Raw genomic sequence first — 22,149 nt, 5'->3', positions numbered from 1 at the left:
CAGCATTCCATTGCCACATTCCGTCTACTGCAGGCGGGATACCTGGATGGCTGAATGTCACTGAGAAGCTCACAGAGACCGCCATAAGCAACAGTTTAAAAGAATGCCACAGACTAATCAACCAAACTTTTTGGGTTGGTTTCTCTTTTATAGTCTGCAGGCATTAAATGAAAGAAGTCAGTGTTCCAGCAGAGGGAGACAACGTTTCAGAAAAGGCATTGTAGCAAACCAAAAAAGAAATTTTAAGCGCAGCAGAGTAACCAGCTCACATACCTGTTAGCTCAGGTGAGTTTAAAAGGCTGCTGTTGATAACAAGGGCATTTGCTAAATAGATGGTGTGTGTGCAACAATATACTGAAAGGTCAATTATATTGTGCAGCTTATCTCACCACCTGTAGTTATTTAGGTGAAAGCTCCAAAATGCTTGCCTAATATGTCTGTTTATCCAAAAGGAAGTATAGAGGGAGAGCTAGATAGATAGCATTGCATTACATTACATTACATGGCAATGCAATGCACAGTTGCTGAAGTTGAACCAAAATGAGCTTGTCATCTGGCTTCTGCAACTTTTAACATGAAAAATCCAATGAGGAGAAGAAAAGCAAAGCCAAAGAGTCCATCCCAAAATCCGACAAACAAGCAAAATGAACAAAAAGCATTGAATTCAATTCTTTCTGATTTTAGAAACTGCATTAAAGAAGGGGTGCACCGGTCCTGGAGATACTGCAATACCAGGTCAATGCGTGGAGTGGACAGAGCAAGCTCTTTTTCCATCTCCCTGTTCTAAAAATCCATTTAATATATGGTCCCCAGATAGGGGACGTATCAGATATTAAACTGATAAGAACAGATACTACACTTGATCTTAGCCAAAAGGCCGAGAAGCGATAACCAGAATTGGTTTCCGACTACGGTGCCACCCAAGGATTCTGAAAAGTCCATTTGTGGAGATGGCCACCTGGACTCCCGTTAAGAAGACATGCTGTCAACCTCTAGATCCCTCACATGCCTGCACTTTTCGGCTTGCTGCTGCTGCAATCCACGCGTTTTAGATCTGCATAACTCCACCTCTTTTAGCACAGTACCCTCAACCCCCGGCTGTTCCCACCCGCCTCAACACCGTTGGAAGGGAGGAGAACCAATTAAGGCGGGGGGGGGGGTGGAACGAGCAGCTGTCTACCCTTAGCAGGAGGGTTGCTGATTAATTACCTCTCCAGCTGCTGCTGGCTGTCCAGCAGCAGACTGAAGGTGGCTGCTGCTGTGCGCAGGTATATAAAGGCTCAGAGCCTATTATGACACGCGCAGCCAGCGTTCCATTGCCACATTCCGTCTACTGCAGGCGGGATACCTGGATGGCTGAATGTCACTGAGAAGCTCACAGAGACCGCCATAAGCAACAGTTTAAAAGAATGCCACAGACTAATCAACCAAACTTTTTGGGTTGGTTTCTCTTTTATAGTCTGCAGGCATTAAATGAAAGAAGTCAGTGTTCCAGCAGAGGGAGACAACGTTTCAGAAAAGGCATTGTAGCAAACCAAAAAAGAAATTTTAAGCGCAGCAGAGTAACCAGCTCACATACCTGTTAGCTCAGGTGAGTTTAAAAGGCTGCTGTTGATAACAAGGGCATTTGCTAAATAGATGGTGTGTGTGCAACAATATACTGAAAGGTCAATTATATTGTGCAGCTTATCTCACCACCTGTAGTTATTTAGGTGAAAGCTCCAAAATGCTTGCCTAATATGTCTGTTTATCCAAAAGGAAGTATAGAGGGAGAGCTAGATAGATAGCATTGCATTACATTACATTACATGGCAATGCAATGCACAGTTGCTGAAGTTGAACCAAAATGAGCTTGTCATCTGGCTTCTGCAACTTTTAACATGAAAAATCCAATGAGGAGAAGAAAAGCAAAGCCAAAGAGTCCATCCCAAAATCCGACAAACAAGCAAAATGAACAAAAAGCATTGAATTCAATTCTTTCTGATTTTAGAAACTGCATTAAAGAAGGGGTGCACCGGTCCTGGAGATACTGCAATACCAGGTCAATGCGTGGAGTGGACAGAGCAAGCTCTTTTTCCATCTCCCTGTTCTAAAAATCCATTTAATATATGGTCCCCAGATAGGGGACGTATCAGATATTAAACTGATAAGAACAGATACTACACTTGATCTTAGCCAAAAGGCCGAGAAGCGATAACCAGAATTGGTTTCCGACTACGGTGCCACCCAAGGATTCTGAAAAGTCCATTTGTGGAGATGGCCACCTGGACTCCCGTTAAGAAGACATGCTGTCAACCTCTAGATCCCTCACATGCCTGCACTTTTCGGCTTGCTGCTGCTGCAATCCACGCGTTTTAGATCTGCATAACTCCACCTCTTTTAGCACAGTACCCTCAACCCCCGGCTGTTCCCACCCGCCTCAACACCGTTGGAAGGGAGGAGAACCAATTAAGGCGGGGGGGGGGTGGAACGAGCAGCTGTCTACCCTTAGCAGGAGGGTTGCTGATTAATTACCTCTCCTGCTGCTGCTGCTGCTGGCTGTCCAGCAGCAGACTGAAGGTGGCTGCTGCTGTGCGCAGGTATATAAAGGCTCAGAGCCTATTATGACACGCGCAGCCAGCATTCCATTGCCACATTCCGTCTACTGCAGGCGGGATACCTGGATGGCTGAATGTCACTGAGAAGCTCACAGAGACCGCCATAAGCAACAGTTTAAAAGAATGCCACAGACTAATCAACCAAACTTTTTGGGTTGGTTTCTCTTTTATAGTCTGCAGGCATTAAATGAAAGAAGTCAGTGTTCCAGCAGAGGGAGACAACGTTTCAGAAAAGGCATTGTAGCAAACCAAAAAAGAAATTTTAAGCGCAGCAGAGTAACCAGCTCACATACCTGTTAGCTCAGGTGAGTTTAAAAGGCTGCTGTTGATAACAAGGGCATTTGCTAAATAGATGGTGTGTGTGCAACAATATACTGAAAGGCCAATTATATTGTGCAGCTTATCTCACCACCTGTAGTTATTTAGGTGAAAGCTCCAAAATGCTTGCCTAATATGTCTGTTTATCCAAAAGGAAGTATAGAGGGAGAGCTAGATAGATAGCATTGCATTACATTACATTACATGGCAATGCAATGCACAGTTGCTGAAGTTGAACCAAAATGAGCTTGTCATCTGGCTTCTGCAACTTTTAACATGAAAAATCCAATGAGGAGAAGAAAAGCAAAGCCAAAGAGTCCATCCCAAAATCCGACAAACAAGCAAAATGAACAAAAAGCATTGAATTCAATTCTTTCTGATTTTAGAAACTGCATTAAAGAAGGGGTGCACCGGTCCTGGAGATACTGCAATACCAGGTCAATGCGTGGAGTGGACAGAGCAAGCTCTTTTTCCATCTCCCTGTTCTAAAAATCCATTTAATATATGGTCCCCAGATAGGGGACGTATCAGATATTAAACTGATAAGAACAGATACTACACTTGATCTTAGCCAAAAGGCCGAGAAGCGATAACCAGAATTGGTTTCCAACTACGGTGCCACCCAAGGATTCTGAAAAGTCCATTTGTGGAGATGGCCACCTGGACTCCTGTTAAGAAGACATGCTGTCAACCTCTAGATCCCTCACATGCCTGCACTTTTCGGCTTGCTGCTGCTGCAATCCACGCGTTTTAGATCTGCATAACTCCACCTCTTTTAGCACAGTACCCTCAACCCCCGGCTGTTCCCACCCGCCTCAACACCGTTGGAAGGGAGGAGAACCAATTAAGGCGGGGGGGGGGGGTGGAACGAGCAGCTGTCTACCCTTAGCAGGAGGGTTGCTGATTAATTACCTCTCCTGCTGCTGCTGCTGCTGGCTGTCCAGCAGCAGACTGAAGGTGGCTGCTGCTGTGCGCAGGTATATAAAGGCTCAGAGCCTATTATGACACGCGCAGCCAGCGTTCCATTGCCACATTCCGTCTACTGCAGGCGGGATACCTGGATGGCTGAATGTCACTGAGAAGCTCACAGAGACCGCCATAAGCAACAGTTTAAAAGAATGCCACAGACTAATCAACCAAACTTTTTGGGTTGGTTTCTCTTTTATAGTCTGCAGGCATTAAATGAAAGAAGTCAGTGTTCCAGCAGAGGGAGACAACGTTTCAGAAAAGGCATTGTAGCAAACCAAAAAAGAAATTTTAAGCTCAGCAGAGTAACCAGCTCACATACCTGTTAGCTCAGGTGAGTTTAAAAGGCTGCTGTTGATAACAAGGGCATTTGCTAAATAGATGGTGTGTGTGCAACAATATACTGAAAGGTCAATTATATTGTGCAGCTTATCTCACCACCTGTAGTTATTTAGGTGAAAGCTCCAAAATGCTTGCCTAATATGTCTGTTTATCCAAAAGGAAGTATAGAGGGAGAGCTAGATAGATAGCATTGCATTACATTACATTACATGGCAATGCAATGCACAGTTGCTGAAGTTGAACCAAAATGAGCTTGTCATCTGGCTTCTGCAACTTTTAACATGAAAAATCCAATGAGGAGAAGAAAAGCAAAGCCAAAGAGTCCATCCCAAAATCCGACAAACAAGCAAAATGAACAAAAAGCATTGAATTCAATTCTTTCTGATTTTAGAAACTGCATTAAAGAAGGGGTGCACCGGTCCTGGAGATACTGCAATACCAGGTCAATGCGTGGAGTGGACAGAGCAAGCTCTTTTTCCATCTCCCTGTTCTAAAAATCCATTTAATATATGGTCCCCAGATAGGGGACGTATCAGATATTAAACTGATAAGAACAGATACTACACTTGATCTTAGCCAAAAGGCCGAGAAGCGATAACCAGAATTGGTTTACGACTACGGTGCCACCCAAGGATTCTGAAAAGTCCATTTGTGGAGATGGCCACCTGGACTCCCGTTAAGAAGACATGCTGTCAACCTCTAGATCCCTCACATGCCTGCACTTTTCGGCTTGCTGCTGCTGCAATCCACGCGTTTTAGATCTGCATAACTCCACCTCTTTTAGCACAGTACCCTCAACCCCCGGCTGTTCCCACCCGCCTCAACACCGTTGGAAGGGAGGAGAACCAATTAAGGCGGGGGGGGGGGGGGTGGATCGAGCAGCTGTCTACCCTTAGCAGGAGGGTTGCTGATTAATTACCTCTCCTGCTGCTGCTGCTGCTGGCTGTCCAGCAGCAGACTGAAGGTGGCTGCTGCTGTGCGCAGGTATATAAAGGCTCAGAGCCTATTATGACACGCGCAGCCAGCGTTCCATTGCCACATTCCGTCTACTGCAGGCGGGATACCTGGATGGCTGAATGTCACTGAGAAGCTCACAGAGACCGCCATAAGCAACAGTTTAAAAGAATGCCACAGACTAATCAACCAAACTTTTTGGGTTGGCTTCTCTTTTATAGTCTGCAGGCATTAAATGAATGAAGCCAGTGTTCCAGCAGAGGGAGACAACGTTTCAGAAAAGGCATTGTAGCAAACCAAAAAAGAAATTTTAAGCGCAGCAGAGTAACCAGCTCACATACCTGTTAGCTCAGGTGAGTTTAAAAGGCTGCTGTTGATAACAAGGGCATTTGCTAAATAGATGGTGTGTGTGCAACAATATACTGAAAGGTCAATTATATTGTGCAGCTTATCTCACCACCTGTAGTTATTTAGGTGAAAGCTCCAAAATGCTTGCCTAATATGTCTGTTTATCCAAAAGGAAGTATAGAGGGAGAGCTAGATAGATAGCATTGCATTACATTACATTACATGGCAATGCAATGCACAGTTGCTGAAGTTGAACCAAAATGAGCTTGTCATCTGGCTTCTGCAACTTTTAACATGAAAAATCCAATGAGGAGAAGAAAAGCAAAGCCAAAGAGTCCATCCCAAAATCCGACAAACAAGCAAAATGAACAAAAAGCATTGAATTCAATTCTTTCTGATTTTAGAAACTGCATTAAAGAAGGGGTGCACCGGTCCTGGAGATACTGCAATACCAGGTCAATGCGTGGAGTGGACAGAGCAAGCTCTTTTTCCATCTCCCTGTTCTAAAAATCCATTTAATATATGGTCCCCAGATAGGGGACGTATCAGATATTAAACTGATAAGAACAGATACTACACTTGATCTTAGCCAAAAGGCCGAGAAGCGATAACCAGAATTGGTTTCCAACTACGGTGCCACCCAAGGATTCTGAAAAGTCCATTTGTGGAGATGGCCACCTGGACTCCTGTTAAGAAGACATGCTGTCAACCTCTAGATCCCTCACATGCCTGCACTTTTCGGCTTGCTGCTGCTGCAATCCACGCGTTTTAGATCTGCATAACTCCACCTCTTTTAGCACAGTACCCTCAACCCCCGGCTGTTCCCACCCGCCTCAACACCGTTGGAAGGGAGGAGAACCAATTAAGGCGGGGGGGGGGGGTGGAACGAGCAGCTGTCTACCCTTAGCAGGAGGGTTGCTGATTAATTACCTCTCCTGCTGCTGCTGCTGCTGGCTGTCCAGCAGCAGACTGAAGGTGGCTGCTGCTGTGCGCAGGTATATAAAGGCTCAGAGCCTATTATGACACGCGCAGCCAGCGTTCCATTGCCACATTCCGTCTACTGCAGGCGGGATACCTGGATGGCTGAATGTCACTGAGAAGCTCACAGAGACCGCCATAAGCAACAGTTTAAAAGAATGCCACAGACTAATCAACCAAACTTTTTGGGTTGGTTTCTCTTTTATAGTCTGCAGGCATTAAATGAAAGAAGTCAGTGTTCCAGCAGAGGGAGACAACGTTTCAGAAAAGGCATTGTAGCAAACCAAAAAAGAAATTTTAAGCTCAGCAGAGTAACCAGCTCACATACCTGTTAGCTCAGGTGAGTTTAAAAGGCTGCTGTTGATAACAAGGGCATTTGCTAAATAGATGGTGTGTGTGCAACAATATACTGAAAGGTCAATTATATTGTGCAGCTTATCTCACCACCTGTAGTTATTTAGGTGAAAGCTCCAAAATGCTTGCCTAATATGTCTGTTTATCCAAAAGGAAGTATAGAGGGAGAGCTAGATAGATAGCATTGCATTACATTACATTACATGGCAATGCAATGCACAGTTGCTGAAGTTGAACCAAAATGAGCTTGTCATCTGGCTTCTGCAACTTTTAACATGAAAAATCCAATGAGGAGAAGAAAAGCAAAGCCAAAGAGTCCATCCCAAAATCCGACAAACAAGCAAAATGAACAAAAAGCATTGAATTCAATTCTTTCTGATTTTAGAAACTGCATTAAAGAAGGGGTGCACCGGTCCTGGAGATACTGCAATACCAGGTCAATGCGTGGAGTGGACAGAGCAAGCTCTTTTTCCATCTCCCTGTTCTAAAAATCCATTTAATATATGGTCCCCAGATAGGGGACGTATCAGATATTAAACTGATAAGAACAGATACTACACTTGATCTTAGCCAAAAGGCCGAGAAGCGATAACCAGAATTGGTTTACGACTACGGTGCCACCCAAGGATTCTGAAAAGTCCATTTGTGGAGATGGCCACCTGGACTCCCGTTAAGAAGACATGCTGTCAACCTCTAGATCCCTCACATGCCTGCACTTTTCGGCTTGCTGCTGCTGCAATCCACGCGTTTTAGATCTGCATAACTCCACCTCTTTTAGCACAGTACCCTCAACCCCCGGCTGTTCCCACCCGCCTCAACACCGTTGGAAGGGAGGAGAACCAATTAAGGCGGGGGGGGGGGGGGTGGATCGAGCAGCTGTCTACCCTTAGCAGGAGGGTTGCTGATTAATTACCTCTCCTGCTGCTGCTGCTGCTGGCTGTCCAGCAGCAGACTGAAGGTGGCTGCTGCTGTGCGCAGGTATATAAAGGCTCAGAGCCTATTATGACACGCGCAGCCAGCGTTCCATTGCCACATTCCGTCTACTGCAGGCGGGATACCTGGATGGCTGAATGTCACTGAGAAGCTCACAGAGACCGCCATAAGCAACAGTTTAAAAGAATGCCACAGACTAATCAACCAAACTTTTTGGGTTGGCTTCTCTTTTATAGTCTGCAGGCATTAAATGAATGAAGCCAGTGTTCCAGCAGAGGGAGACAACGTTTCAGAAAAGGCATTGTAGCAAACCAAAAAAGAAATTTTAAGCGCAGCAGAGTAACCAGCTCACATACCTGTTAGCTCAGGTGAGTTTAAAAGGCTGCTGTTGATAACAAGGGCATTTGCTAAATAGATGGTGTGTGTGCAACAATATACTGAAAGGTCAATTATATTGTGCAGCTTATCTCACCACCTGTAGTTATTTAGGTGAAAGCTCCAAAATGCTTGCCTAATATGTCTGTTTATCCAAAAGGAAGTATAGAGGGAGAGCTAGATAGATAGCATTGCATTACATTACATTACATGGCAATGCAATGCACAGTTGCTGAAGTTGAACCAAAATGAGCTTGTCATCTGGCTTCTGCAACTTTTAACATGAAAAATCCAATGAGGAGAAGAAAAGCAAAGCCAAAGAGTCCATCCCAAAATCCGACAAACAAGCAAAATGAACAAAAAGCATTGAATTCAATTCTTTCTGATTTTAGAAACTGCATTAAAGAAGGGGTGCACCGGTCCTGGAGATACTGCAATACCAGGTCAATGCGTGGAGTGGACAGAGCAAGCTCTTTTTCCATCTCCCTGTTCTAAAAATCCATTTAATATATGGTCCCCAGATAGGGGACGTATCAGATATTAAACTGATAAGAACAGATACTACACTTGATCTTAGCCAAAAGGCAGAGAAGCGATAACCAGAATTGGTTTCCGACTACGGTGCCACCCAAGGATTCTGAAAAGTCCATTTGTGGAGATGGCCACCTGGACTCCCGTTAAGAAGACATGCTGTCAACCTCTAGATCCCTCACATGCCTGCACTTTTCGGCTTGCTGCTGCTGCAATCCACGCGTTTTAGATCTGCATAACTCCACCTCTTTTAGCACAGTACCCTCAATCCCCGGCTGTTCCCACCCGCCTCAACACCGTTGGAAGGGAGGAGAACCAATTAAGGCGGGGGGGGGGTGGAACGAGCAGCTGTCTACCCTTAGCAGGAGGGTTGCTGATTAATTACCTCTCCTGCTGCTGCTGCTGCTGGCTGTCCAGCAGCAGACTGAAGGTGGCTGCTGCTGTGCGCAGGTATATAAAGGCTCAGAGCCTATTATGACACGCGCAGCCAGCGTTCCATTGCCACATTCCGTCTACTGCAGGCGGGATACCTGGATGGCTGAATGTCACTGAGAAGCTCACAGAGACCGCCATAAGCAACAGTTTAAAAGAATGCCACAGACTAATCAACCAAACTTTTTGGGTTGGTTTCTCTTTTATAGTCTGCAGGCATTAAATGAAAGAAGTCAGTGTTCCAGCAGAGGGAGACAACGTTTCAGAAAAGGCATTGTAGCAAACCAAAAAAGAAATTTTAAGCGCAGCAGAGTAACCAGCTCACATACCTGTTAGCTCAGGTGAGTTTAAAAGGCTGCTGTTGATAACAAGGGCATTTGCTAAATAGATGGTGTGTGTGCAACAATATACTGAAAGGTCAATTATATTGTGCAGCTTATCTCACCACCTGTAGTTATTTAGGTGAAAGCTCCAAAATGCTTGCCTAATATGTCTGTTTATCCAAAAGGAAGTATAGAGGGAGAGCTAGATAGATAGCATTGCATTACATTACATTACATGGCAATGCAATGCACAGTTGCTGAAGTTGAACCAAAATGAGCTTGTCATCTGGCTTCTGCAACTTTTAACATGAAAAATCCAATGAGGAGAAGAAAAGCAAAGCCAAAGAGTCCATCCCAAAATCCGACAAACAAGCAAAATGAACAAAAAGCATTGAATTCAATTCTTTCTGATTTTAGAAACTGCATTAAAGAAGGGGTGCACCGGTCCTGGAGATACTGCAATACCAGGTCAATGCGTGGAGTGGACAGAGCAAGCTCTTTTTCCATCTCCCTGTTCTAAAAATCCATTTAATATATGGTCCCCAGATAGGGGACGTATCAGATATTAAACTGATAAGAACAGATACTACACTTGATCTTAGCCAAAAGGCCGAGAAGCGATAACCAGAATTGGTTTCCGACTACGGTGCCACCCAAGGATTCTGAAAAGTCCATTTGTGGAGATGGCCACCTGGACTCCCGTTAAGAAGACATGCTGTCAACCTCTAGATCCCTCACATGCCTGCACTTTTCGGCTTGCTGCTGCTGCAATCCACGCGTTTTAGATCTGCATAACTCCACCTCTTTTAGCACAGTACCCTCAACCCCCGGCTGTTCCCACCCGCCTCAACACCGTTGGAAGGGAGGAGAACCAATTAAGGCGGGGGGGGGGGGTGGAACGAGCAGCTGTCTACCCTTAGCAGGAGGGTTGCTGATTAATTACCTCTCCTGCTGCTGCTGCTGCTGGCTGTCCAGCAGCAGACTGAAGGTGGCTGCTGCTGTGCGCAGGTATATAAAGGCTCAGAGCCTATTATGACACGCGCAGCCAGCGTTCCATTGCCACATTCCGTCTACTGCAGGCGGGATACCTGGATGGCTGAATGTCACTGAGAAGCTCACAGAGACCGCCATAAGCAACAGTTTAAAAGAATGCCACAGACTAATCAACCAAACTTTTTGGGTTGGTTTCTCTTTTATAGTCTGCAGGCATTAAATGAAAGAAGTCAGTGTTCCAGCAGAGGGAGACAACGTTTCAGAAAAGGCATTGTAGCAAACCAAAAAAGAAATTTTAAGCGCAGCAGAGTAACCAGCTCACATACCTGTTAGCTCAGGTGAGTTTAAAAGGCTGCTGTTGATAACAAGGGCATTTGCTAAATAGATGGTGTGTGTGCAACAATATACTGAAAGGTCAATTATATTGTGCAGCTTATCTCACCACCTGTAGTTATTTAGGTGAAAGCTCCAAAATGCTTGCCTAATATGTCTGTTTATCCAAAAGGAAGTATAGAGGGAGAGCTAGATAGATAGCATTGCATTACATTACATTACATGGCAATGCAATGCACAGTTGCTGAAGTTGAACCAAAATGAGCTTGTCATCTGGCTTCTGCAACTTTTAACATGAAAAATCCAATGAGGAGAAGAAAAGCAAAGCCAAAGAGTCCATCCCAAAATCCGACAAACAAGCAAAATGAACAAAAAGCATTGAATTCAATTCTTTCTGATTTTAGAAACTGCATTAAAGAAGGGGTGCACCGGTCCTGGAGATACTGCAATACCAGGTCAATGCGTGGAGTGGACAGAGCAAGCTCTTTTTCCATCTCCCTATTCTAAAAATCCATTTAATATATGGTCCCCAGATAGGGGACGTATCAGATATTAAACTGATAAGAACAGATACTACACTTGATCTTAGCCAAAAGGCCGAGAAGCGATAACCAGAATTGGTTTCCGACTACGGTGCCACCCAAGGATTCTGAAAAGTCCATTTGTGGAGATGGCCACCTGGACTCCCGTTAAGAAGACATGCTGTCAACCTCTAGATCCCTCACATGCCTGCACTTTTCGGCTTGCTGCTGCTGCAATCCACGCGTTTTAGATCTGCATAACTCCACCTCTTTTAGCACAGTACCCTCAACCCCCGGCTGTTCCCACCCGCCTCAACACCGTTGGAAGGGAGGAGAACCAATTAAGGCGGGGGGGGGGTGGAACGAGCAGCTGTCTACCCTTAGCAGGAGGGTTGCTGATTAATTATCTCTCCTGCTGCTGCTGCTGGCTGTCCAGCAGCAGACTGAAGGTGGCTGCTGCTGTGCGCAGGTATATAAAGGCTCAGAGCCTATTATGACACGCGCAGCCAGCGTTCCATTGCCACATTCCGTCTACTGCAGGCGGGATACCTGGATGGCTGAATGTCACTGAGAAGCTCACAGAGACCGCCATAAGCAACAGTTTAAAAGAATGCCACAGACTAATCAACCAAACTTTTTGGGTTGGTTTCTCTTTTATAGTCTGCAGGCATTAAATGAAAGAAGTCAGTGTTCCAGCAGAGGGAGACAACGTTTCAGAAAAGGCATTGTAGCAAACCAAAAAAGAAATTTTAAGCGCAGCAGAGTAACCAGCTCACATACCTGTTAGCTCAGGTGAGTTTAAAAGGCTGCTGTTGATAACAAGGGCATTTGCTAAATAGATGGTGTGTGTGCAACAATATACTGAAAGGTCAATTATATTGTGCAGCTTATCTCACCACCTGTAGTTATTTAGGTGAAAGCTCCAAAATGCTTGCCTAATATGTCTGTTTATCCAAAAGGAAGTATAGAGGGAGAGCTAGATAGATAGCATTGCATTACATTACATTACATGGCAATGCAATGCACAGTTGCTGAAGTTGAACCAAAATGAGCTTGTCATCTGGCTTCTGCAACTTTTAACATGAAAAATCCAATGAGGAGAAGAAAAGCAAAGCCAAAGAGTCCATCCCAAAATCTGACAAACAAGCAAAATGAACAAAAAGCATTGAATTCAATTCTTTCTGATTTTAGAAACTGCATTAAAGAAGGGGTGCACCGGTCCTGGAGATACTGCAATACCAGGTCAATGCGTGGAGTGGACAGAGCAAGCTATTTTTCCATCTCCCTGTTCTAAAAATCCATTTAATATATGGTCCCCAGATAGGAGACGTATCAGATATTAAACTGATAAGAACAGATACTACACTTGATCTTAGCCAAAAGGCCGAGAAGCGATAACCAGAATTGGTTTCCGACTACGGTGCCACCCAAGGATTCTGAAAAGTCCATTTGTGGAGATGGCCACCTGGACTCCCGTTAAGAAGACATGCTGTCAACCTCTAGATCCCTCACATGCCTGCACTTTTCGGCTTGCTGCTGCTGCAATCCACGCGTTTTAGATCTGCATAACTCCACCTCTTTTAGCACAGTACCCTCAACCCCCGGCTGTTCCCACCCGCCTCAACACCGTTGGAAGGGAGGAGAACCAATTAAGGCGGGCGGGGGGGTGGAACGAGCAGCTGTCTACCCTTAGCAGGAGGGTTGCTGATTAATTACCTCTCCTGCTGCTGCTGCTGCTGGCTGTCCAGCAGCAGACTGAAGGTGGCTGCTGCTGTGCGCAGGTATATAAAGGCTCAGAGCCTATTATGACACGCGCAGCCAGCGTTCCATTGCCACATTCCGTCTACTGCAGGCGGGATACCTGGATGGCTGAATGTCACTGAGAAGCTCACATAGACCGCCATAAGCAACAGTTTAAAAGAATGCCACAGACTAATCAACCAAACTTTTTGGGTTGGTTTCTCTTTTATAGTCTGCAGGCATTAAATGAAAGAAGTCAGTGTTCCAGCAGAGGGAGACAACGTTTCAGAAAAGGCATTGTAGCAAACCAAAAAAGAAATTTTAAGCGCAGCAGAGTAACCAGCTCACATACCTGTTAGCTCAGGTGAGTTTAAAAGGCTGCTGTTGATAACAAGGGCATTTGCTAAATAGATGGTGTGTGTGCAACAATATACTGAAAGGTCAATTATATTGTGCAGCTTATCTCACCACCTGTAGTTATTTAGGTGAAAGCTCCAAAATGCTTGCCTAATATGTCTGTTTATCCAAAAGGAAGTATAGAGGGAGAGCTAGATAGATAGCATTGCATTACATTACATTACATGGCAATGCAATGCACAGTTGCTGAAGTTGAACCAAAATGAGCTTGTCATCTGGCTTCTGCAACTTTTAACATGAAAAATCCAATGAGGAGAAGAAAAGCAAAGCCAAAGAGTCCATCCCAAAATCCGACAAACAAGCAAAATGAACAAAAAGCATTGAATTCAATTCTTTCTGATTTTAGAAACTGCATTAAAGAAGGGGTGCACCGGTCCTGGAGATACTGCAATACCAGGTCAATGCGTGGAGTGGACAGAGCAAGCTCTTTTTCCATCTCCCTGTTCTAAAAATCCATTTAATATATGGTCCCCAGATAGGGGACGTATCAGATATTAAACTGATAAGAACAGATACTACACTTGATCTTAGCCAAAAGGCAGAGAAGCGATAACCAGAATTGGTTTCCGACTACGGTGCCACCCAAGGATTCTGAAAAGTCCATTTGTGGAGATGGCCACCTGGACTCCCGTTAAGAAGACATGCTGTCAACCTCTAGATCCCTCACATGCCTGCACTTTTCGGCTTGCTGCTGCTGCAATCCACGCGTTTTAGATCTGCATAACTCCACCTCTTTTAGCACAGTACCCTCAACCCCCGGCTGTTCCCACCCGCCTCAACACCGTTGGAAGGGAGGAGAACCAATTAAGGCGGGGGGGGGGTGGAACGAGCAGCTGTCTACCCTTAGCAGGAGGGTTGCTGATTAATTACCTCTCCTGCTGCTGCTACTGCTGGCTGTCCAGCAGCAGACTGAAGGTGGCTGCTGCTGTGCGCAGGTATATAAAGGCTCAGAGCCTATTATGACACGCGCAGCCAGCGTTCCATTGCCACATTCCGTCTACTGCAGGCGGGATACCTGGATGGCTGAATGTCACTGAGAAGCTCACAGAGACCGCCATAAGCAACAGTTTAAAAGAATGCCACAGACTAATCAACCAAACTTTTTGGGTTGGTTTCTCTTTTATAGTCTGCAGGCATTAAATGAAAGAAGTCAGTGTTCCAGCAGAGGGAGACAACGTTTCAGAAAAGGCATTGTAGCAAACCAAAAAAGAAATTTTAAGCGCAGCAGAGTAACCAGCTCACATACCTGTTAGCTCAGGTGAGTTTAAAAGGCTGCTGTTGATAACAAGGGCATTTGCTAAATAGATGGTGTGTGTGCAACAATATACTGAAAGGTCAATTATATTGTGCAGCTTATCTCACCACCTGTAGTTATTTAGGTGAAAGCTCCAAAATGCTTGCCTAATATGTCTGTTTATCCAAAAGGAAGTATAGAGGGAGAGCTAGATAGATAGCATTGCATTACATTACATTACATGGCAATGCAATGCACAGTTGCTGAAGTTGAACCAAAATGAGCTTGTCATCTGGCTTCTGCAACTTTTAACATGAAAAATCCAATGAGGAGAAGAAAAGCAAAGCCAAAGAGTCCATCCCAAAATCCGACAAACAAGCAAAATGAACAAAAAGCATTGAATTCAATTCTTTCTGATTTTAGAAACTGCATTAAAGAAGGGGTGCACCGGTCCTGGAGATACTGCAATACCAGGTCAATGCGTGGAGTGGACAGAGCAAGCTCTTTTTCCATCTCCCTGTTCTAAAAATCCATTTAATATATGGTCCCCAGATAGGGGACGTATCAGATATTAAACTGATAAGAACAGATACTACACTTGATCTTAGCCAAAAGGCCGAGAAGCGATAACCAGAATTGGTTTCCGACTACGGTGCCACCCAAGGATTCTGAAAAGTCCATTTGTGGAGATGGCCACCTGGACTCCCGTTAAGAAGACATGCTGTCAACCTCTAGATCCCTCACATGCCTGCACTTTTCGGCTTGCTGCTGCTGCAATCCACGCGTTTTAGATCTGCATAACTCCACCTCTTTTAGCACAGTACCCTCAACCCCCGGCTGTTCCCACCCGCCTCAACACCGTTGGAAGGGAGGAGAACCAATTAAGGCGGGGGGGGGGGGTGGAACGAGCAGCTGTCTACCCTTAGCAGGAGGGTTGCTGATTAATTACCTCTCCTGCTGCTGCTGCTGCTGGCTGTCCAGCAGCAGACTGAAGGTGGCTGCTGCTGTGCGCAGGTATATAAAGGCTCAGAGCCTATTATGACACGCGCAGCCAGCGTTCCATTGCCACATTCCGTCTACTGCAGGCGGGATACCTGGATGGCTGAATGTCACTGAGAAGCTCACAGAGACCGCCATAAGCAACAGTTTAAAAGAATGCCACAGACTAATCAACCAAACTTTTTGGGTTGGTTTCTCTTTTATAGTCTGCAGGCATTAAATGAAAGAAGTCAGTGTTCCAGCAGAGGGAGACAACGTTTCAGAAAAGGCATTGTAGCAAACCAAAAAAGAAATTTTAAGCGCAGCAGAGTAACCAGCTCACATACCTGTTAGCTCAGGTGAGTTTAAAAGGCTGCTGTTGATAACAAGGGCATTTGCTAAATAGATGGTGTGTGTGCAACAATATACTGAAAGGTCAATTATATTGTGCAGCTTATCTCACCACCTGTAGTTATTTAGGTGAAAGCTCCAAAATGCTTGCCTAATATGTCTGTTTATCCAAAAGGAAGTATAGAGGGAGAGCTAGATAGATAGCATTGCATTACATTACATTATATGGCAATGCAATGCACAGTTGCTGAAGTTGAACCAAAATGAGCTTGTCATCTGGCTTCTGCAACTTTTAACATGAAAAATCCAATGAGGAGAAGAAAAGCAAAGCCAAAGAGTCCATCCCAAAATCCGACAAACAAGCAAAATGAACAAAAAGCATTGAATTCAATTCTTTCTGATTTTAGAAACTGCATTAAAGAAGGGGTGCACCGGTCCTGGAGATACTGCAATACCAGGTCAATGCGTGGAGTGGACAGAGCAAGCTCTTTTTCCATCTCCCTGTTCTAAAAATCCATTTAATATATGGTCCCCAGATAGGGGACGTATCAGATATTAAACTGATAAGAACAGATACTACACTTGATCTTAGCCAAAAGGCCGAGAAGCGATAACCAGAATTGGTTTCCGACTACGGTGCCACCCAAGGATTCTGAAAAGTCCATTTGTGGAGATGGCCACCTGGACTCCCGTTAAGAAGACATGCTGTCAACCTCTAGATCCCTCACATGCCTGCACTTTTCGGCTTGCTGCTGCTGCAATCCACGCGTTTTAGATCTGCATAACTCCACCTCTTTTAGCACAGTACCCTCAACCCCCGGCTGTTCCCACCCGCCTCAACACCGTTGGAAGGGAGAAGAACCAATTAAGGCGGGGGGGGGGGGGTGGAACGAGCAGCTGTCTACCCTTAGCAGGAGGGTTGCTGATTAATTACCTCTCCTGCTGCTGCTGCTGCTGGCTGTCCAGCAGCAGACTGAAGGTGGCTGCTGCTGTGCGCAGGTATATAAAGGCTCAGAGCCTATTATGACACGCGCAGCCAGCGTTCCATTGCCACATTCCGTCTACTGCAGGCGGGATACCTGGATGGCTGAATGTCACTGAGAAGCTCACAGAGACCGCCATAAGCAACAGTTTAAAAGAATGCCACAGACTAATCAACCAAACTTTTTGGGTTGGTTTCTCTTTTATAGTCTGCAGGCATTAAATGAAAGAAGTCAGTGTTCCAGCAGAGGGAGACAACGTTTCAGAAAAGGCATTGTAGCAAACCAAAAAAGAAATTTTAAGCGCAGCAGAGTAACCAGCTCACATACCTGTTAGCTCAGGTGAGTTTAAAAGGCTGCTGTTGATAACAAGGGCATTTGCTAAATAGATGGTGTGTGTGCAACAATATACTGAAAGGTCAATTATATTGTGCAGCTTATCTCACCACCTGTAGTTATTTAGGTGAAAGCTCCAAAATGCTTGCCTAATATGTCTGTTTATCCAAAAGGAAGTATAGAGGGAGAGCTAGATAGATAGCATTGCATTACATTACATTACATGGCAATGCAATGCACAGTTGCTGAAGTTGAACCAAAATGAGCTTGTCATCTGGCTTCTGCAACTTTTAACATGAAAAATCCAATGAGGAGAAGAAAAGCAAAGCCAAAGAGTCCATCCCAAAATCCGACAAACAAGCAAAATGAACAAAAAGCATTGAATTCAATTCTTTCTGATTTTAGAAACTGCATTAAAGAAGGGGTGCACCGGTCCTGGAGATACTGCAATACCAGGTCAATGCGTGGAGTGGACAGAGCAAGCTCTTTTTCCATCTCCCTGTTCTAAAAATCCATTTAATATATGGTCCCCAGATAGGGGACGTATCAGATATTAAACTGATAAGAACAGATACTACACTTGATCTTAGCCAAAAGGCCGAGAAGCGATAACCAGAATTGGTTTCCGACTACGGTGCCACCCAAGGATTCTGAAAAGTCCATTTGTGGAGATGGCCACCTGGACTCCCGTTAAGAAGACATGCTGTCAACCTCTAGATCCCTCACATGCCTGCACTTTTCGGCTTGCTGCTGCTGCAATCCACGCGTTTTAGATCTGCATAACTCCACCTCTTTTAGCACAGTACCCTCAACCCCCGGCTGTTCCCACCCGCCTCAACACCGTTGGAAGGGAGGAGAACCAATTAAGGCGGGGGGGGGGTGGAACGAGCAGCTGTCTACCCTTAGCAGGAGGGTTGCTGATTAATTACCTCTCCTGCTGCTGCTGCTGCTGGCTGTCCAGCAGCAGACTGAAGGTGGCTGCTGCTGTGCGCAGGTATATAAAGGCTCAGAGCCTATTATGACACGCGCAGCCAGCGTTCCATTGCCACATTCCGTCTACTGCAGGCGGGATACCTGGATGGCTGAATGTCACTGAGAAGCTCACAGAGACCGCCATAAGCAACAGTTTAAAAGAATGCCACAGACTAATCAACCAAACTTTTTGGGTTGGTTTCTCTTTTATAGTCTGCAGGCATTAAATGAAAGAAGTCAGTGTTCCAGCAGAGGGAGACAACGTTTCAGAAAAGGCATTGTAGCAAACCAAAAAAGAAATTTTAAGCGCAGCAGAGTAACCAGCTCACATACCTGTTAGCTCAGGTGAGTTTAAAAGGCTGCTGTTGATAACAAGGGCATTTGCTAAATAGATGGTGTGTGTGCAACAATATACTGAAAGGTCAATTATATTGTGCAGCTTATCTCACCACCTGTAGTTATTTAGGTGAAAGCTCCAAAATGCTTGCCTAATATGTCTGTTTATCCAAAAGGAAGTATAGAGGGAGAGCTAGATAGATAGCATTGCATTACATTACATTACATGGCAATGCAATGCACAGTTGCTGAAGTTGAACCAAAATGAGCTTGTCATCTGGCTTCTGCAACTTTTAACATGAAAAATCCAATGAGGAGAAGAAAAGCAAAGCCAAAGAGTCCATCCCAAAATCTGACAAACAAGCAAAATGAACAAAAAGCATTGAATTCAATTCTTTCTGATTTTAGAAACTGCATTAAAGAAGGGGTGCACCGGTCCTGGAGATACTGCAATACCAGGTCAATGCGTGGAGTGGACAGAGCAAGCTCTTTTTCCATCTCCCTGTTCTAAAAATCCATTTAATATATGGTCCCCAGATAGGAGACGTATCAGATATTAAACTGATAAGAACAGATACTACACTTGATCTTAGCCAAAAGGCCGAGAAGCGATAACCAGAATTGGTTTCCGACTACGGTGCCACCCAAGGATTCTGAAAAGTCCATTTGTGGAGATGGCCACCTGGACTCCCGTTAAGAAGACATGCTGTCAACCTCTAGATCCCTCACATGCCTGCACTTTTCGGCTTGCTGCTGCTGCAATCCACGCGTTTTAGATCTGCATAACTCCACCTCTTTTAGCACAGTACCCTCAACCCCCGGCTGTTCCCACCCGCCTCAACACCGTTGGAAGGGAGGAGAACCAATTAAGGCGGGGGGGGGGGTGGAACGAGCAGCTGTCTACCCTTAGCAGGAGGGTTGCTGATTAATTACCTCTCCTGCTGCTGCTGCTGCTGGCTGTCCAGCAGCAGACTGAAGGTGGCTGCTGCTGTGCGCAGGTATATAAAGGCTCAGAGCCTATTATGACACGCGCAGCCAGCGTTCCATTGCCACATTCCGTCTACTGCAGGCGGGATACCTGGATGGCTGAATGTCACTGAGAAGCTCACATAGACCGCCATAAGCAACAGTTTAAAAGAATGCCACAGACTAATCAACCAAACTTTTTGGGTTGGTTTCTCTTTTATAGTCTGCAGGCATTAAATGAAAGAAGTCAGTGTTCCAGCAGAGGGAGACAACGTTTCAGAAAAGGCATTGTAGCAAACCAAAAAAGAAATTTTAAGCGCAGCAGAGTAACCAGCTCACATACCTGTTAGCTCAGGTGAGTTTAAAAGGCTGCTGTTGATAACAAGGGCATTTGCTAAATAGATGGTGTGTGTGCAACAATATACTGAAAGGTCAATTATATTGTGCAGCTTATCTCACCACCTGTAGTTATTTAGGTGAAAGCTCCAAAATGCTTGCCTAATATGTCTGTTTATCCAAAAGGAAGTATAGAGGGAGAGCTAGATAGATAGCATTGCATTACATTACATTACATGGCAATGCAATGCACAGTTGCTGAAGTTGAACCAAAATGAGCTTGTCATCTGGCTTCTGCAACTTTTAACATGAAAAATCCAATGAGGAGAAGAAAAGCAAAGCCAAAGAGTCCATCCCAAAATCCGACAAACAAGCAAAATGAACAAAAAGCATTGAATTCAATTCTTTCTGATTTTAGAAACTGCATTAAAGAAGGGGTGCACCGGTCCTGGAGATACTGCAATACCAGGTCAATGCGTGGAGTGGACAGAGCAAGCTCTTTTTCCATCTCCCTGTTCTAAAAATCCATTTAATATATGGTCCCCAGATAGGGGACGTATCAGATATTAAACTGATAAGAACAGATACTACACTTGATCTTAGCCAAAAGGCCGAGAAGCGATAACCAGAATTGGTTTCCGACTACGGTGCCACCCAAGGATTCTGAAAAGTCCATTTGTGGAGATGGCCACCTGGACTCCCGTTAAGAAGACAAGCTGTCAACCTCTAGATCCCTCACATGCCTGCACTTTTCGGCTTGCTGCTGCTGCAATCCACGCGTTTTAGATCTGCATAACTCCACCTCTTTTAGCACAGTACCCTCAACCCCCGGCTGTTCCCACCCGCCTCAACACCGTTGGAAGGGAGGAGAACCAATTAAGGCGGGGGGGGTGGAACGAGCAGCTGTCTACCCTTAGCAGGAGGGATGCTGATTAATTACCTCTCCTGCTGCTGCTGCTGCTGGCTGTCCAGCAGCAGACTGAAGGTGGCTGCTGCTGTGCGCAGGTATATAAAGGCTCAGAGCCTATTATGGCACGCGCAGCCAGCGTTCCATTGCCACATTCCGTCTACTGCAGGCGGGATACCTGGATGGCTGAATGTCACTGAGAAGCTCACAGAGACCGCCATAAGCAACAGTTTAAAAGAATGCCACAGACTAATCAACCAAACTTTTTGGGTTGGTTTCTCTTTTATAGTCTGCAGGCATTAAATGAAAGAAGTCAGTGTTCCAGCAGAGGGAGACAACGTTTCAGAAAAGGCATTGTAGCAAACCAAAAAAGAAATTTTAAGCGCAGCAGAGTAACCAGCTCACATACCTGTTCGCTCAGGTGAGTTTAAAAGGCTGCTGTTGATAACAAGGGCATTTGCTAAATAGATGGTGTGTGTGCAACAATATACTGAAAGGTCAATTATATTGTGCAGCTTATCTCACCACCTGTAGTTATTTAGGTGAAAGCTCCAAAATGCTTGCCTAATATGTCTGTTTATCCAAAAGGAAGTATAGAGGGAGAGCTAGATAGATAGCATTGCATTACATTACATTACATGGCAATGCAATGCACAGTTGCTGAAGTTGAACCAAAATGAGCTTGTCATCTGGCTTCTGCAACTTTTAACATGAAAAATCCAATGAGGAGAAGAAAAGCAAAGCCAAAGAGTCCATCCCAAAATCCGACAAACAAGCAAAATGAACAAAAAGCATTGAATTCAATTCTTTCTGATTTTAGAAACTGCATTAAAGAAGGGGTGCACCGGTCCTGGAGATACTGCAATACCAGGTCAATGCGTGGAGTGGACAGAGCAAGCTCTTTTTCCATCTCCCTGTTCTAAAATTCCATTTAATATATGGTCCCCAGATAGGGGACGTATCAGATATTAAACTGATAAGAACAGATACTACACTTGATCTTAGCCAAAAGGCCGAGAAGCGATAACCAGAATTGGTTTCCGACTACGGTGCCACCCAAGGATTCTGAAAAGTCCATTTGTGGAGATGGCCACCTGGACTCCCGTTAAGAAGACATGCTGTCAACCTCTAGATCCCTCACATGCCTGCACTTTTCGGCTTGCTGCTGCTGCAATCCACGCGTTTTAGATCTGCATAACTCCACCTCTTTTAGCACAGTACCCTCAACCCCCGGCTGTTCCCACCCGCCTCAACACCGTTGGAAGGGAGGAGAACCAATTAAGGCGGGGGGGGGGGTG

At 45.0% G+C, this 22,149-nt stretch overlaps 17 non-coding genes across 17 annotated transcripts; all 17 read right to left on the bottom strand.

Moving 5' to 3' along the window:
• Positions 1–698: 698 nt before the first annotated feature.
• Positions 699–889, bottom strand: LOC141237084 (U2 spliceosomal RNA). Its single transcript, XR_012302648.1, has one exon. It is a non-coding gene; the product is annotated as a U2 spliceosomal RNA (small nuclear RNA).
• A 1,115-nt stretch (positions 890–2,004) lies between these two features.
• Positions 2,005–2,195, bottom strand: LOC141237083 (U2 spliceosomal RNA). Its single transcript, XR_012302647.1, has one exon. It is a non-coding gene; the product is annotated as a U2 spliceosomal RNA (small nuclear RNA).
• Positions 2,196–3,315: 1,120 nt separating this feature from the next.
• LOC141237082 (U2 spliceosomal RNA) lies at positions 3,316–3,506 on the bottom strand. Its single transcript, XR_012302646.1, has one exon. It is a non-coding gene; the product is annotated as a U2 spliceosomal RNA (small nuclear RNA).
• Positions 3,507–4,628: 1,122 nt separating this feature from the next.
• On the bottom strand, positions 4,629–4,819 carry LOC141237081 (U2 spliceosomal RNA). The gene has a single exon (XR_012302645.1). It is a non-coding gene; the product is annotated as a U2 spliceosomal RNA (small nuclear RNA).
• Positions 4,820–5,943: 1,124 nt separating this feature from the next.
• Positions 5,944–6,134, bottom strand: LOC141237080 (U2 spliceosomal RNA). The gene has a single exon (XR_012302644.1). It is a non-coding gene; the product is annotated as a U2 spliceosomal RNA (small nuclear RNA).
• A 1,122-nt stretch (positions 6,135–7,256) lies between these two features.
• Positions 7,257–7,447, bottom strand: LOC141237079 (U2 spliceosomal RNA). The gene has a single exon (XR_012302643.1). It is a non-coding gene; the product is annotated as a U2 spliceosomal RNA (small nuclear RNA).
• Positions 7,448–8,571: 1,124 nt separating this feature from the next.
• Positions 8,572–8,762, bottom strand: LOC141237255 (U2 spliceosomal RNA). The gene has a single exon (XR_012302811.1). It is a non-coding gene; the product is annotated as a U2 spliceosomal RNA (small nuclear RNA).
• Positions 8,763–9,882: 1,120 nt separating this feature from the next.
• Positions 9,883–10,073, bottom strand: LOC141237076 (U2 spliceosomal RNA). The gene has a single exon (XR_012302641.1). It is a non-coding gene; the product is annotated as a U2 spliceosomal RNA (small nuclear RNA).
• A 1,122-nt stretch (positions 10,074–11,195) lies between these two features.
• Positions 11,196–11,386, bottom strand: LOC141237226 (U2 spliceosomal RNA). The gene has a single exon (XR_012302784.1). It is a non-coding gene; the product is annotated as a U2 spliceosomal RNA (small nuclear RNA).
• A 1,117-nt stretch (positions 11,387–12,503) lies between these two features.
• Positions 12,504–12,694, bottom strand: LOC141237357 (U2 spliceosomal RNA). Its single transcript, XR_012302912.1, has one exon. It is a non-coding gene; the product is annotated as a U2 spliceosomal RNA (small nuclear RNA).
• A 1,121-nt stretch (positions 12,695–13,815) lies between these two features.
• Positions 13,816–14,006, bottom strand: LOC141237254 (U2 spliceosomal RNA). Its single transcript, XR_012302810.1, has one exon. It is a non-coding gene; the product is annotated as a U2 spliceosomal RNA (small nuclear RNA).
• Positions 14,007–15,126: 1,120 nt separating this feature from the next.
• LOC141237075 (U2 spliceosomal RNA) lies at positions 15,127–15,317 on the bottom strand. The gene has a single exon (XR_012302640.1). It is a non-coding gene; the product is annotated as a U2 spliceosomal RNA (small nuclear RNA).
• Positions 15,318–16,439: 1,122 nt separating this feature from the next.
• LOC141237074 (U2 spliceosomal RNA) lies at positions 16,440–16,630 on the bottom strand. Its single transcript, XR_012302639.1, has one exon. It is a non-coding gene; the product is annotated as a U2 spliceosomal RNA (small nuclear RNA).
• A 1,123-nt stretch (positions 16,631–17,753) lies between these two features.
• On the bottom strand, positions 17,754–17,944 carry LOC141237073 (U2 spliceosomal RNA). Its single transcript, XR_012302638.1, has one exon. It is a non-coding gene; the product is annotated as a U2 spliceosomal RNA (small nuclear RNA).
• Positions 17,945–19,064: 1,120 nt separating this feature from the next.
• On the bottom strand, positions 19,065–19,255 carry LOC141237283 (U2 spliceosomal RNA). The gene has a single exon (XR_012302839.1). It is a non-coding gene; the product is annotated as a U2 spliceosomal RNA (small nuclear RNA).
• Positions 19,256–20,376: 1,121 nt separating this feature from the next.
• LOC141237072 (U2 spliceosomal RNA) lies at positions 20,377–20,567 on the bottom strand. The gene has a single exon (XR_012302637.1). It is a non-coding gene; the product is annotated as a U2 spliceosomal RNA (small nuclear RNA).
• A 1,118-nt stretch (positions 20,568–21,685) lies between these two features.
• Positions 21,686–21,876, bottom strand: LOC141237271 (U2 spliceosomal RNA). Its single transcript, XR_012302827.1, has one exon. It is a non-coding gene; the product is annotated as a U2 spliceosomal RNA (small nuclear RNA).
• Positions 21,877–22,149: the final 273 nt, after the last annotated feature.

Source organism: Phyllobates terribilis, unplaced genomic scaffold, assembly GCF_046119375.1.
Source record: "Phyllobates terribilis strain yellow unplaced genomic scaffold, ASM4611937v1 Scaffold_729__1_contigs__length_748246, whole genome shotgun sequence".
In the NCBI taxonomy this organism is placed as follows: Eukaryota; Metazoa; Chordata; class Amphibia; order Anura; family Dendrobatidae; genus Phyllobates; species Phyllobates terribilis.
The sequence above is the reverse complement of the archived record's forward strand: the minus strand, read 5'-3'. Positions and strand labels throughout refer to the sequence as shown.